We start from the raw sequence: 14,151 nt of genomic DNA, 5'->3' as shown, positions 1-14,151 counted from the left end.
GTCAGCAGACTGCCTCTACCTCAGTTGTAGAGTCGTGGCTGCACCCAGACATAGCCATAGGCAATGGAACATTAAGAAGTATTGAAGGCACACAGGTGGCAAGGGTGTACAATCATTGAATTTGGTTTTGACGCTTGTAAATATATGTTCACTTGCACTGTTTGGAAGTTTCCTGGATTCCAACTTGTTGCTAGTTGCTTCAATGGTCATTGGCATATAAGGGTTTGAAATTTGGGCCCCTATCAGAACCTGATAATGAACTCCTATAGATTCACTTCTCTCACATTGTCAACATAGTGATTACTCAATAATCTCATGTGTATGATTAAGCACTGGCCATCATTTGTGAGTGTGCAGGCTGGGCAGTGCTCGCTTCGGCAGCACATATATTAAAATTGGAACGATAGAGGGGAGATTAGTCATGGCCCCTGCAAAAGGTTGACGCGCAAATTCGTGAAGCGTTCCATATTTCAGACTTACAAAACATTTCAGGTTGGCCTAAATAGCCAAGTGGTTATGGTACTGGGTTTGTAACCCCAAGATCAAGAGTTCAAATCTCACAATGGCAAACTATGAAACAATGTAACTTCATCTGAAACAGATGGAAACGGGTTTGTACTCAAAAGAGTTACAGCCATCATACACTTTGATTACATACGATGAAACAAATAACATGCAGGCTGGGCACACATCATACAAGCCATTACTTGCAGCTTACCATGTCCTGATCTCTGAAAATGTGTTCAGTGAGGTCATTGCATCTCTGGCTGCTGTTGCCCTGATGTGAGATGTGGGTGGATGCAATGAATAGTCAGGGGGAGTTAAATAGGGTATGTGAGTGGCAAGGAAAACTGTAGGTGCAGTTTGAGGGTTGAAGAAATGAAACTTTACACTGTCTTCCTAACAGTAGGAAACCAGAGTCTGCTCTACATATCTGGTGGAAGTGGTGGTGAGCATGTTCAACTGTTAATGGCCTTCCTTGGTGAATATCATTTTGAGCTAACGTGCAGGTGAAGGCTGCAAGGAAGGAGGCAACGGGCAAGTTAGCCTTGACTGCAAAAGGGATTTGAGCATAGGATTAAAGAAATGTGTGTGCAGCTGACTGAAGCCTTTGTCAGACCTCATATGGAGGTTTGTGAGGCCTGCTCATCCCCTTATCAAGGGTGGCAGTAAACCTTGAAAAAAGGTTTTGGAACCAAAGTGCATTGGACATCATTGAAGGACTGGGGTTTTAGTGTGTGAGGTGAGAGAGAGTTGTGCGGGTCTGTGTGATAGACTATGCTGAGGACAGTGAGGCGATCCATGTGAAGCATCAACAGCTCTAACAGGCTTCTGCGGGGTCCATGAAGGAACAATGTTTACCTTGGCTGGACTGTCCACAATGACGGATCATGATCTTGCAACATTGATAAGGTCAACTAGGGGTCTCTGTGATTGGAGAGTCTGGAGTGATTGCACCTCAGCAAACCATAGGTGCAGGTGAGGCACTCTCAGTGACTGGACTCCAATGTTACTTGGAAACATCTCAGTATTATAAAGGAATATGGGTTTACTATGAGAAAGTGGTGGTTGCAGGGGCAGGAACATGATATGCCTTGATCAATCTGCATGGAAGAGTGACCTTGAGGGGCCAATTGATGTTCTCATGATGCTCCCCACCGTGGACCCAACTATTTGGTTCTGCCTGAAAGAGCTATCTTTAAGGTCGGCCCCATTTTGGGAGCAGGTGTGAGGCTGACATCAATGCATCCCTGCCAAGGTTAGATTTGATATTGCTTCTGAGTTGCTACACACACAGATCTTGTGAGGGCTGTTTCACGCTGTTACTATGCAGTAGCAACACGAATGGGATTCCCCACTAACAGGATGCTGCCTTCAAGCCAAAAAGACGTTCTGCCTATCACACAAATGTGAAATGTGGTATATGAATTTCAATGCTGGTGTGATGCTAGGCATGTAGACCATATATCCCAATGACTGGCGAATCATATCAGCAGCACATCCCTCCAACTGTTTCACAACAGGGAAAGTACTGACTGCACTCAACCAGCCCATGCTTGCAAAACTCAAAACTTAGTGTCCAACATTAGATGTGATTCTGCGATTGGACAATATTTGCTAAACAGCCCTGAGTGTGCTAAGAATTATACCGGCAACTAATTTAAGATTATCAGTTGGGCCCACAATGTGGCTCACTTACATGTGCTAGAAGCTACATTTTTCACACACTGGGCCCTGTCCTTTGCAGTCAGAAGGAGCATGTCTGTACATTGCACCTTTCTCAATTAAACAAAAGCTTGGGGGAACAGCAATTCCCTGGGTCATTCCCTACAGCAATGCCTTGACCAATCAGAGTTAACCTGCCTGGTTTGAATTTAAACAAAAGCTTGGAGTTAACTGTTCCTTGGTGCATTCTCCATGGCAATGCCTCTGCCAATCAGAGTCCATTTGCCAACCAATCTGCACTCTCTTCTCATGCAGCATAAATTGTTGTTCCCTTTACAATTAGCATCCTTGCATCTCCCCTGATGACTGCAAGACAAAAAGCTCCAACAGCATGTCTCTTTTTTTTAGCAATACTAGTGCAATTTAATTCAGCTCTCATAAATCAAGGTACATTAGAGCCAAGTATAATGTCTGTATCCAAAAAGGAGCTGGGGCCTTCCAGACAGCAGAGGATGGAAAACTAAAAAATTAAATAAACGTGTTGACAGCTTACTCTGCCTGGAATCTGGTAGCTATCAGATTAGCAGGGGCCTGTCTGTTGTAATTGTAGCCCTGCTGTTGCCTCTGCATGTGCCTTGTTGACAGTTTGCCCCTCATCATCTTCATCCCTTAACCTTTCTCATCGTCAGAGGAGACATCTTGGTGCTCCATGTCTCCTTCAGGCAAGAAATCCCCCCTTTATAATGTGAGGTTGTGCAGGGTGTAGCAGACGAAGATGACCTGGAATACCTCTGTGGTAAGTATTGGAGAACATCACCTAAGCAGTCCAAACAGCTGAACTTCACCTTTAGGGGGTCTATTGTTTGCTCAATCATGGACCTGTTGGAGGCATGCGCAACATTTTAGCTTTCTTGAGGCTTCCATGTACAGATGTACCAGCAGAGTGAGTGAAACAAGATTAAAATGGCATATGTAGCAGTTCTGTTTCTTACTGAATGTGGCTGAATCTTACTGTTTCTACCCAAGATCTTCACAGTGGTTAAAGGTCTTCATGCAGTGAATAGCTGCCTTACTGCCTTTTTGGAGGTACACCTTCATATTTCTTTACTAAGGTGCTCAAAAGACCTGTGAAGCCCATATGTTCAATGATAGCAGGGTAAAGGATGGAGCTTAGATGTTCCTTGAGTCTCCCTTGCTCTATCATATGCTGCTCCTCCTGTTTCATGAAAGGCACATAAAGATACTCTTAGAGGGAATGTCAGACAGGCTCCTGAGGATTTGCCTCTGTGGATGCTGGTGGTCTTCAAATCTCTCTTACATAGAAACATAGGAACAGGAGAAGGCCATTCAGCTGGCCAAGCCTGCTCCAGCATTCAATACGATCATGGCTAATCGAACACTTCAATGACTTTTACTCACTCACACTATCCTGATAACCCTTTACATTATTGTTAATCAGGATCTATCAATCTCTACCTTAAACATACTCAATGACTGAGATTCCACAGCCCTCTGGGGTAGAGAATTCCAAAGATTCACAACACTCTGAGCAAAGAACTTTCTCCTCACCTCGGTCCTAAGTGGCTTCCTCCTTATTTTGAAATTGTGTCCTCTGGTTCTAGACTCCTCAACCAGGGGAAACATCTTAACTGCATCTACCATGTCTATTACTTTAAGTATTTTGTAGGTTTCAATGAGATCACCTCTCATTCTTCAAACCTCTAGAGAATACAGGCCCAGTTTCCCCAATCTCTCTTCATAAGATAGTCCCACCATCCCTGGAGGTGAAGCTTCATTGCACTCCCTCTATGGTAATAATATCCTTTCTGAGGTAAGGGGGCCAAAACTACACACAGTACTCCAGGTGCCATCTGACCAACTTCTGTACAACTGAAGCAAGACTTCACTACTCCTGCGCTCAAACCCTCTTGCAATAAAGGCTAACGTTCCATTAGCCTTCCTAATTGCCTGCTGCACCTGCCTGTTAGCTTTCAGTGACTTATGGACAAGGACACCCAGGTCCCTTTTTATATCTACACTTCCTAATCTCTTACCATTTAGGAAATACTCTGCACATCAGTTCCTTCTACCGAAGTGGATAACTTCACATTTTTTCCACATTATATCCCATCTGCCATGTTCTTGCCCACTTACTAAGTCTATCCAAATCCTCCTGTAGCCACTTTACATCTTCTTCATCATCTGCGAACTTGGAAATATTACATTTGGTCCCCACATCCAAACCATTGATATATATTGTGAGCAGCTGGGCCCAAGTACTGATCCTTGTGCTACCCCATTAGTCACAGCCTGCCAATGTGAGAATGACCCGTTTGTTCCTACTCTCTGTTTTCTGCCCGTTAGCCAATCCTTAATCAATGCCAGTATATTGCCTCTTATCCCATGTGCTTTTATTTTGCTAATCTACCCCTGTGGGGGGCTTTATCAAAAACCTTCTGAAAATCTAAGCATACTACGCCCATCGGCTCTCCTTCATCAATTTTGTTAGTAACATCCTAAAAAAGCTCTAACAAGTTCGTCAAACATGATTTCCCATTCGCAAATCCATGCTGACTATGCCCAATCAGATCCAAGTATCTATTTATCACATCCTTTATAATAGGTTCTAGTATCTTTCATACTACTGATGTATGGTTAACAAGTCTGTAGTTCCCTGTTTTCTCTCTCCCTCCTTTCTTAAATACTGGGGTGACATTTGCTACCTTCCAATCTTCAGGAACCATTCCAGAATCTATAGAATTTTGGAAAATGATCACCAATGCATCCACTATATCTGTCATAGGAACAGGGGTTCCTGTTTTACTGTTCAATTAGTCCATGGTTGATCTATATTTTACCTCAATCAACCTCCCTTGGCTCCATAGCCTTTCATACCCTTCATATCTTGCCTAACAAAAATCTATCAATCTCTGTTTTGAAATTGTCAATTCATTCATCACAATGGCTTTATGAAGATTTCTAATACCCTTTGTGTGAAGAAGCACTTCCTGCCATCACTCCTGAATGGCCTAGTTCTAGTTTTAAGGCTCTGCCCCCTCGTTTTCAACTCCCCCATCACCAGAAGGTATAGTCCCTCTCTATCAAATGTCAGGAGCAGGGAGAAGCAAATTTAATTCTGCAAAGATGGATTGTCACAAAGCAGCTGCAGAATTGAAACTCTCCAATCCCCAGGGTCACAAACTCCTTATTTCTGCCTATCTCAGATGCTCCTGGTAACAGCTGCCCCCATCTAATTTCACCCCTCTGCCCACTCCATGCAAGTGCCTTGGGGATATAAAACCAGGAAGGTTGTGTTGCATGGCCTCTTTATAAAATAAGTAAATAAGCTCGCTTGGGAATTTAGCAGGTGGACAGCGGAAGCTCCAGAAAGATCAGAGAAACCCAGGGGATTGATAAAACTATGGTAATGTCTTCCAATTACACTGACACAAAGTTACTTTCCCCAATTATACACTGAAAATTTCCAAGCCATTAGTTTATTTTCCCCCATTTTACCCTCTTCCCTTCAAGCACGGCAGTGACTTATGCTCGGAAATGTTTGGCCACCAGCTAGCAGCTCATCCAAGTGGCACCATTTATTAATTAAGCCTGGACAGTATGTGAAAGTGCATTCTTCGGGGAGACGGTGGCATAAAGATAATGTCACTAAACTAGTGACAAAGGCCCAGGCTAATGCCCCAGGGACATGGGTTCAAACCCCACTAGGCAGCTGGTGGAATCTAAATTCAATTAATAAAAAATCTGGAATATAAAGCTAGTCTGAGTAATGATGACCATGAAAATATCAATTGCTGTCAAAATCCACCTTGCTCATAATGTCCTTTAGGGAAGTAAATCTACTAGCCTTACTTAATCTGGTCTACATGTGACTCCAGACACAGAGCAACGTGGCTGACTCTTAACTGTCCTCTGACTTGGCTCAGTAAGCCACTCAGTTCAAGGGCAATTAGGGATGGGCAACAAATACTGGCCTTGCCAGCAATGCCTACATTCCATGAAAGAATAAAGAAATAAAAAAGCCATTGCAGCACTTCACAGTACTATCAGTTTTGGTTCTAACACAATGAACAGAGAACGAGGAATCGGCCATTTAGCCCCTTGAACCTGTTAAGCTATTCAATCATTCAGTGAAATCATGGCTGATTTATGAGTAATGATCTGGTGATGGAAGCTGATTTACTCCCTCCTCCCTCATCCAGGATCATTGAGACCAGTTGCAAAGCAAAACTCAATACAGGTCAGGGATCAAACTTGAATAATCCCAGATCTCACAGTACATTTACCAATGGCATCATTAGGGATCCACATTCCTATTCAAATTATGAGCTGGATTTAGAGGCAGCTGTGGTCCTGCTACCAAGTCTGCTTTGGCTGTCAGCAAAACCCGGGATCACATCTTGTCAGCGGCAGCCAGTTAATTAAGCGATGTTGCCCACTCCCAAGAACTGCCAGCCAATCAGAGGGCCAGTTGCTCAGCAGCCTCAGTAACTAAGGACAGTGGCCCCTCCTGGGACTGCATCTGGAAGAAGAGCACACACTGATGGATGTGCAGCCTCATGACCAGGAATGAGGGGACTGACAGCACTTGTCAATCAGGCAGGCCCCGATGAAGGGTGGAGGGCTTTGGTGTTGGCAGGCAGCATTGTTGCCATGGCAGCTGCCATTGCTGCTGGGGGCCTCCTCCATAGGCCAAAGAGTGCCCAAACTGGAGGGTGCCCTCACCTTGAAGGCTGTTGGAAGGCTGGCAGGCTGTACCTGGCCCTCCCCATGCAATCGAGGGCCCTCTCCTGCCAATAGTTAGATGCCAGAGAAGGCAGGAAGAAGCCCCTAATTGGCCACTTAGGCTCTCCATAACCTTGCCCACCACTGGCATGATGGTGGGTAGATGATGGGCATGCCATCTCCCCACATCCCAAAACCCCTCACCCCCTGCACTCCATTTTAGAACTTCCTCTCCAACCTCATTCTTAATGGCCAGATAAAATTCTGATCTATATTGCTGATCCAGAAGGAGGAATTGCCAAGCAGATCCCATTCACTTTCACAAGGAGATGCAGTAAGTTAAAAGTACCAAAGCAAGGTCAGCTGTATCTCAGTACATTCTCAGCTCTAATATTGCCCTTTGTGACCATGCCTCATTGCAAACAACAGACGAAATTCTTATTATAGAGACCTCCTTACCAACCTCTCATTTACTTTCTAATATCTATGTCCCTATGGTACTATGATATTGTAAAATGAAATGATGGATAGAAAGCGATTTCCTCAGCTGCCTTGGTTTCTACAAATTACAATATACGTAATTCTATTAATCTTCTGTTAGAACTCGCATAGCTGTGAAACTGGACGTATTGCTATCACCTTTGATCTGGCCATGCTGTAAGTTCAGGGAAATGCAATGGCAGCAGCTGTTGCATGTTAACATTCAGCAATTTATTGGATCATGGCACTAGTACATGTACCTTGGCTGCTCTACACAGACAAATGTCTAATTGTTAGCCAGTGTGCTTCAAGAATTTGAACCCACAAATAGCAACATTTTGTTGCCGCAGCCATAGAATAGATTAAGTCAACAATTTAGCACAGATGTTACATCCTTTTGAGATTTCGACTTTGATTTCAACTTGTTCTGTTTTATCCTCTGTTGATAAAAGCAATCACCCTTGTGTACCGATATCCAGTGCTTCATCTAAATGGTCATCTTCACCCATCAGTCTAAACCATTGATTCCTGACTTAACCATCAGTATTATTTTGTATGAGTGGGTGCTAATTAAATGTACTGGGTGGATTCATGGTAGGAACCTTGCACCTCTTTGGCTTTCTGCATTGGGGTGTTGGAGGGCAATTACCTCAGCCCAGGATATCACTGCAGGAATTCTTCAGGGCAGTGTGCTAGGCCTAACCATCTTCAGCTGCTTCATAAATGACCTTTTGTGGTAAAATGGAGTGCCACTTTTAAGAAAATGTAGTTAGTTGACCATGTGACTGTATTGACCAATCACTACACAGCACGGGCTTCTTGAGTAACATGAAGGCTAGAGCTGGAGGTGATTGAAGAAACATACATGGTGTTAGTGCTCTGTTCTTAGTTCCAATAAACTACCAGTGTCTGTTCAGTTAATCAGTCTCTCTGCCTATATTGTTTCAAGCACCAACTAATCTGTTAATATCAAGGGCCCAGCTAGCATTTGCTGGACAAAGCGAACCTGATAAGCTGATAACCAAAAATGAGGATAGACCAGATCAATTGACAGCAATGAAGAAAGCCGCGGTTAGCCAGCTACGATACCTCGCCACTGCTTTGAAGCCGTTTGAAAATACAGTCTCCTTAGTCATCGAGTATGCTGCGGTTTGGGCATCTTGAACCATTCGACCCCGTTTCCGATGACTGGTCTCATTAAGTCGAACGCCTAGCGTTTATCTTTACCACTAATGACATCACAGGTAGAGGACAAGAAGAGGGCAATTCTTTTGTCCACATATGGGAGCAAAACTTATGGGCTGATCCACAGCCTTGTTTCACCAAACACCCCAACATGAAGACTTTCGACGAGTTAGTAAATATTGTCAAAAACCACCTGAAGCCAAAGTCACTGTGCAGTGTTTAAAATTCAATTTGAGGAATAGGCTTCTAGAAGAGACAATTGCTGGCTATGCAGCTGCTTTAAAGGGCTTAATGGAATATTGTGAGTTTGGAACTTCAATTAATGACATGTTGAGAGGCCGATTGATATGTGGAATTGGGGACTCTGCTATTCAAAAGCAATTGCTATCTAAAACTAATCTAGACTTCAGAAAGGCATGAGAATTGGCAACAGCCATGAAGAGCACTGTTAGAGACTCGGAGGCAATAAAAGATTCACAAAATGTTAGGGTGGAGAGGACCAGCAACAAAAGGTGCCAAAACATGGGACTCCAAAGAAAGACGGGGAACGTCCACTATATCAGACCACTGAAGAACAACAGTACTACAGTGAAAACCCACAACATCAATGAGAGAAATGCATTCAGGCAGCCAGCAGGCGTTCGACAGTTCAGAAATATCAAATGCTTTTTCTGCCACCGCAATGGTCACATAAAGCAGCACTGTAAAGATAGACTGAGCCAGCATTTTAAAAACAAAGGTAGAAATCGCAAAACCTGTCTCATTGAAGAACCAGAGGAAGCAGAATCTGACATCTATTCATTATACAACCTGAAAGTGGGTAGAACTGAGCCAATAGAGGTAGTCATTAGAGTGAATGAACAACCCATCAAGATGGCGGTCAACACTGGAGCATCAATGTCTATCATAGGAGAACATGTGTTCAGACACTTGAATAAAGGAATCCATCCTTTAGGTTTGGAACAATTGGACACTAAATTAAAAACAGATATGGGCGAAGAAAGGGATTTGCCAGGTCCTGGTGCAGTGTGGGGATCAGCCTGCAAATTTACCCCTTATATTCGTAGCTGGGGCAGGCCCTAGTTTAATTGGTTGCAACTGGCTCAAAAAGATTAAATTGTAATGGGCCGAGATTTCTCAAATCAGAGCGAGAAACTTACAGGAATTGTTACAAAAGTGTGCTTCCATTTTCAGTGACAAGCTAGGAAGGATTCTTGGGTCACAAGCCAAAATCCACATAGACCCTAACGCAACTCCCAGATTTATCGGAGCCAGACCAGCCCCTTATGGTCTACAGGACAATGTTGAGACCAAAATAAAAAGGCTGGAAAAGTTGGGTATCTTACAACTGGTGCAATTTTCCGAGTGGGAAGGACCCATAGTACCTGTACTGAAGCCAGGCCAAAGTGTTCGCTTATGTGGTGGCTATAAGTTAACTGTAAAGAGAGTGGCCAAACTTGATAGACACCTGATACCTAAGATTGACGAATTTATATTCAAAATTGGCGGGGGGCAGCACATATGCAAAACTCGACATGAACCATGCCTACCAGCAGGTAGAGCTGGAAGAAGGCTCTAGGGAATTCGTGACCATCAATATACATGGAGGATTGTATCAATATACTCGACTACCCTTTGGGGTCTCATTAGCATATACTATTTTCCAGCATACCATGGAAAATCTGCTTCAGAGACTGCCCCATATCATTGTTTGTCTGGATGATGCCTTAGTCACTGGACGAACTGATGAAGAGCACTTAGCTAATTTGAAGGAAGTGCTAAAACGCTTTTCACGAGCGGGGATGCGCTTGAAGTGAGAAAAATGTCATCTCCAAGATAAAGAGGTTGTTTACTTCAACCCTAAGGTTGATGCACAGGGCAAGCATCCCGTGGAAGAAAAGGTCAAGGCTATTCACGAGGCACCTGCACCGAGAAACACTACAGAACTAAAGGCCTTCTTAGGCATGATAAATTACTATGGGCCATTTCTCCCAAATCTATCAACATTTCTGGCTCCAATCTTAAGAAAAACCATAAATAGATTTGGCAAGCTCCACACCAGGATGCATTTCTGAAGGTGAAGCAATTGTTAAGGTCATCGGCCCTACTGGTCTACTTTGACCCAAAGAAAGAATTGATTTTAACTTGCAATGCATCCTCTTATGGAGTAGGGGTTGTACTTTCACATCAGATGGCGGATGGCTCTGAATGACCCCTTGGTTATACATCTCGCACGCTCAGTGCTGCAGAGTGATGATATTCTCAAATTGAGAAGGAGGGCTTGGCTGTTGTGTTTGATGTTCAGAAATTTCATCAATACCTTCACGGTCGCCATTTTCACATTATATCTGACCACAAGCCTCTGCTGGGATTATTTGGAGAAGATAAGGCGATACACCCTGTGGCATCTGCCAACCTTACCTGGCCTGGTCTACATGTGACTCCAGACCCACAGCAATGTGGTTGACTCTTAAAATGCCCTCTGAATAAGGGCAATTAGGGATGGGCAATAAATGATCACCTAGGCAGCGAAGCCCACATCCTTTGAACGAGTAAAAAAAATATATATTTAACATTACACTTAACACTACAAACTGCATTTTCCCTTTTACAAAACAGTGAACCCTTTTGAAACTCTTTAAGCTCTTATTTATAGGAAAACAACTATTTTACTTTTTCTTCCTTCATTATGGCTGGACTTCTTTACATAGATTTCTTCACAGTTCGCTGTTAATTGCACAGTGTTCAGTTCCATTATCTGAGTCAAAGTGACTCAGATAATGAAACAATCCATGCCTGCATGGAAGGCCTGGGTTACATTCAGGTTTGGACCAGTAAGTAGCAAGTAACATCATGCCACATAAAGTGCCAGGCAGTGACCATCTCCAGCAAGAGAGAATCTAACTATCTCCCTTGACATTCAACACCATTACCATTGCTGAATTTCCCCACCACCAATAGCCTGGGGAGTCACCATTGACCAGAAACTTAACTCGACCATCTACATAAATACTGTGACACAATAGCAGGTTAGATGTAAGGAATTCTGTGCAAACTGACTCATCTCCTGACTCCCCAAACCTTGACCAGCATCTACAAGATACAAGATAGGAGTGTGATGGAATACTCTTCACTTGCTTGGATGACTGAGGCTCCAAGAACACTCAACAAGCTCAACACCATCCAGAACAAAAAAGCCCACTTAACTGGCACCCTTTACACCTCTTGAAACATTCCTTGTGTAACATTTAAAATGTGCCCTGCAAAAACTTGCCAAGGCTTTTTTGACAACACCTCCCAAACCCCTAACCTTTACCACCTGTAAGGACAATGGCAGCAGGCACATTGGGAATACCACCAGCATTTGTTGCACATTCCTAATTGCTCTTGAAAAGGTGGTGAGCTGCCTTCTGCAACTGCAAGTCAGGGTGGTGTGTGGTTTGGTGGGGGAAACTTGCAGGTGGTGCTGTCCCCATGCTGACCTGCCCTTTTAAGTTGTAGAGGTCATGGGTTTGGAAGGTGCTGTTAAAGGAGGCTTGATGAGCTGCTGCAGTTCATCTTCTAGATGGTATTCACTTCTGCCACTGTATGCTGGCAGTAGCGGGAATGAATGTTTAAGGTGATGGATTGGGTGCCAACAGACTTTTCTAGGCTGTATGTTTCACGTTTATATTAGTAGCTTTGGATTATATTTTGCAGCTTTACAATAATATTACAGTGATAAAGGATGCACTGATACCTTGTGCGCTAAAGGTTGCTAACTTGGGAACACCTACTTTTGCCTTCAAGAAGGCTACACACTATAGTAACTTATATGATTAGTGTGACACATATGCATATCAGGAATTGGGTTGCAATTGATATGAATGGTTAGAAAACTGTAGGATCTGTGACTTTAACTAATGCATTTCCCAATAGATGTTCAATATCATATAAAGTTTTGAAGCCCTAAATTGGAAAATTTCCCTTTTCTTGGCTGTTTTTCTTCTCATACTTCCTGGAAAGGGTTAGAAGAGTTGTGAAAGTAGATGGGAAGAAGTTGGGCAAGGGGAGAAAAATAGAGTTCTAATAGGAAGAAATCAGTTCCAATGGGCAAGAGCAGGCTGAAACGATGGCCAGTCCTAGGCTGTGCTGGATTGGGTCCATGATGTTGGAGGCCATGGAGGGAAGATTTCCAGGGAAGGTGAATTCAGTGGCAGTTTGGAAATAATGACAGTGGTGTAGTCATAGTCCAGGAAAGGGAGGAGGATGTGTTAGAGAGTTGGCATGAAGTCCCTGTAGGTAGATATCAGTTTGTCAAAAACAAGAGACTTGGTCCAAATATTAGAGTACTCATTTCCCTGAGACTAAGTGCCTCTACTGTCAAAAATATTAAAAATAGAAAAAAATTAGTTTAATGACTCTGTCAATGGTCTCAATTGGCCATTGACAGGTAGGCGGGCGCACATTGATTTTGCTGAGCCCCTGCCTACCTAAAAATTTAAATGGGGCGCGGTGACGTTAGGATCTCCGCCCGACGTCACCACGTGTCAGTTTACGTGTCGGCGAGTGGGTGTGGCCCCCGCCCGCCGATGGGAAAATCCTGCCCAATGTTTTAAACAGGTTATGCTTCCTTTAAAATCGTGGACTGAGAATGTCAAATGTGATCATTGAGCATTTTGCCGCTATTACTATGGTTATTTCTGGCCACTTCTTCATTCCATTCCTCTGCCATTTTCCAATGTTCCTTTTTTCTGACTATTTCTTTCCTGTAAACTACAGATGTTAATAGATATGGGAACTTCGCATAAAAAAAGTAATTTCTTGGCACCAGTGATTAGAAAACTTGCTTCAGCAGTAAATACATTGCACCATTTGCCCTGACAATTCATAAGCTTGATATGAATTTGACTGCTCTGTGAAATTTGGCCACTATTCTGTAGAAACAGACTTATTACAAGCTGTTTGTTGAATGATTAGAGCAACATTGGATTGTTCTTTTCTCCCCTTCCCACTTCTGAACAATGAATCTACTATTTATCACAATGAAAATGTTGGCACACAAGTGCTGAGGAAGCCTTTATGGGGTTTCAACATTTCTATCAGACGAAACTCGTAAACTCTTTTTTTGGAAGATGCTAAGGATAAGGGACCACACAGGGTGAGCTGATCTGTTCCATATACTTCTTGCGTATTGCTTCAATTCTGGGCTTTGCAATAATAATTTTTTTATGGCTTGGTCCGGCTAAATTAGTCACTTCAGATGCTTTGGATGAGAGGCTAAACTGACTGTTTTTTTGGAGACATGTGTTTTTAATAGGTTACCACGGTAGCCTTTCAGCTTGACACCTATTAGAACATAGCCCTGGGAACGCACAAAAACTAAGATGGTTACTTCCTGAGCAGCAGCTCTTCAAGGTGCCTCATTGTTGAATAGATACTGAAAAAGCTGGAATAAGACAAGCAGGCAGAACAACTCAATGTAATAAAGCAACTTTAAGGGAGCTGCTGCAAAGAAGGATGGCTCCCTTTAAAGCAGAGCACTGCCCTCCAGTAAAGCGTGCGGCTAGGACTGCAGGGATCAAGGTGGCAGAAAGG

General features: G+C 43.3%; 1 non-coding gene across 1 annotated transcript; it reads left to right on the top strand.

The window, feature by feature from the left end:
* The first annotated feature begins 365 nt into the window (after positions 1 to 365).
* Positions 366 to 473, top strand: LOC121279442. The gene has a single exon (XR_005943392.1). It is a non-coding gene; the product is annotated as a U6 spliceosomal RNA (small nuclear RNA).
* Positions 474 to 14,151: the final 13,678 nt, after the last annotated feature.

Source organism: Carcharodon carcharias, chromosome 6 (assembly GCF_017639515.1).
Source record: "Carcharodon carcharias isolate sCarCar2 chromosome 6, sCarCar2.pri, whole genome shotgun sequence".
Lineage (NCBI taxonomy): Eukaryota > Metazoa > Chordata > Chondrichthyes > Lamniformes > Lamnidae > Carcharodon > Carcharodon carcharias.
The sequence above is the reverse complement of the archived record's forward strand: the minus strand, read 5'-3'. Positions and strand labels throughout refer to the sequence as shown.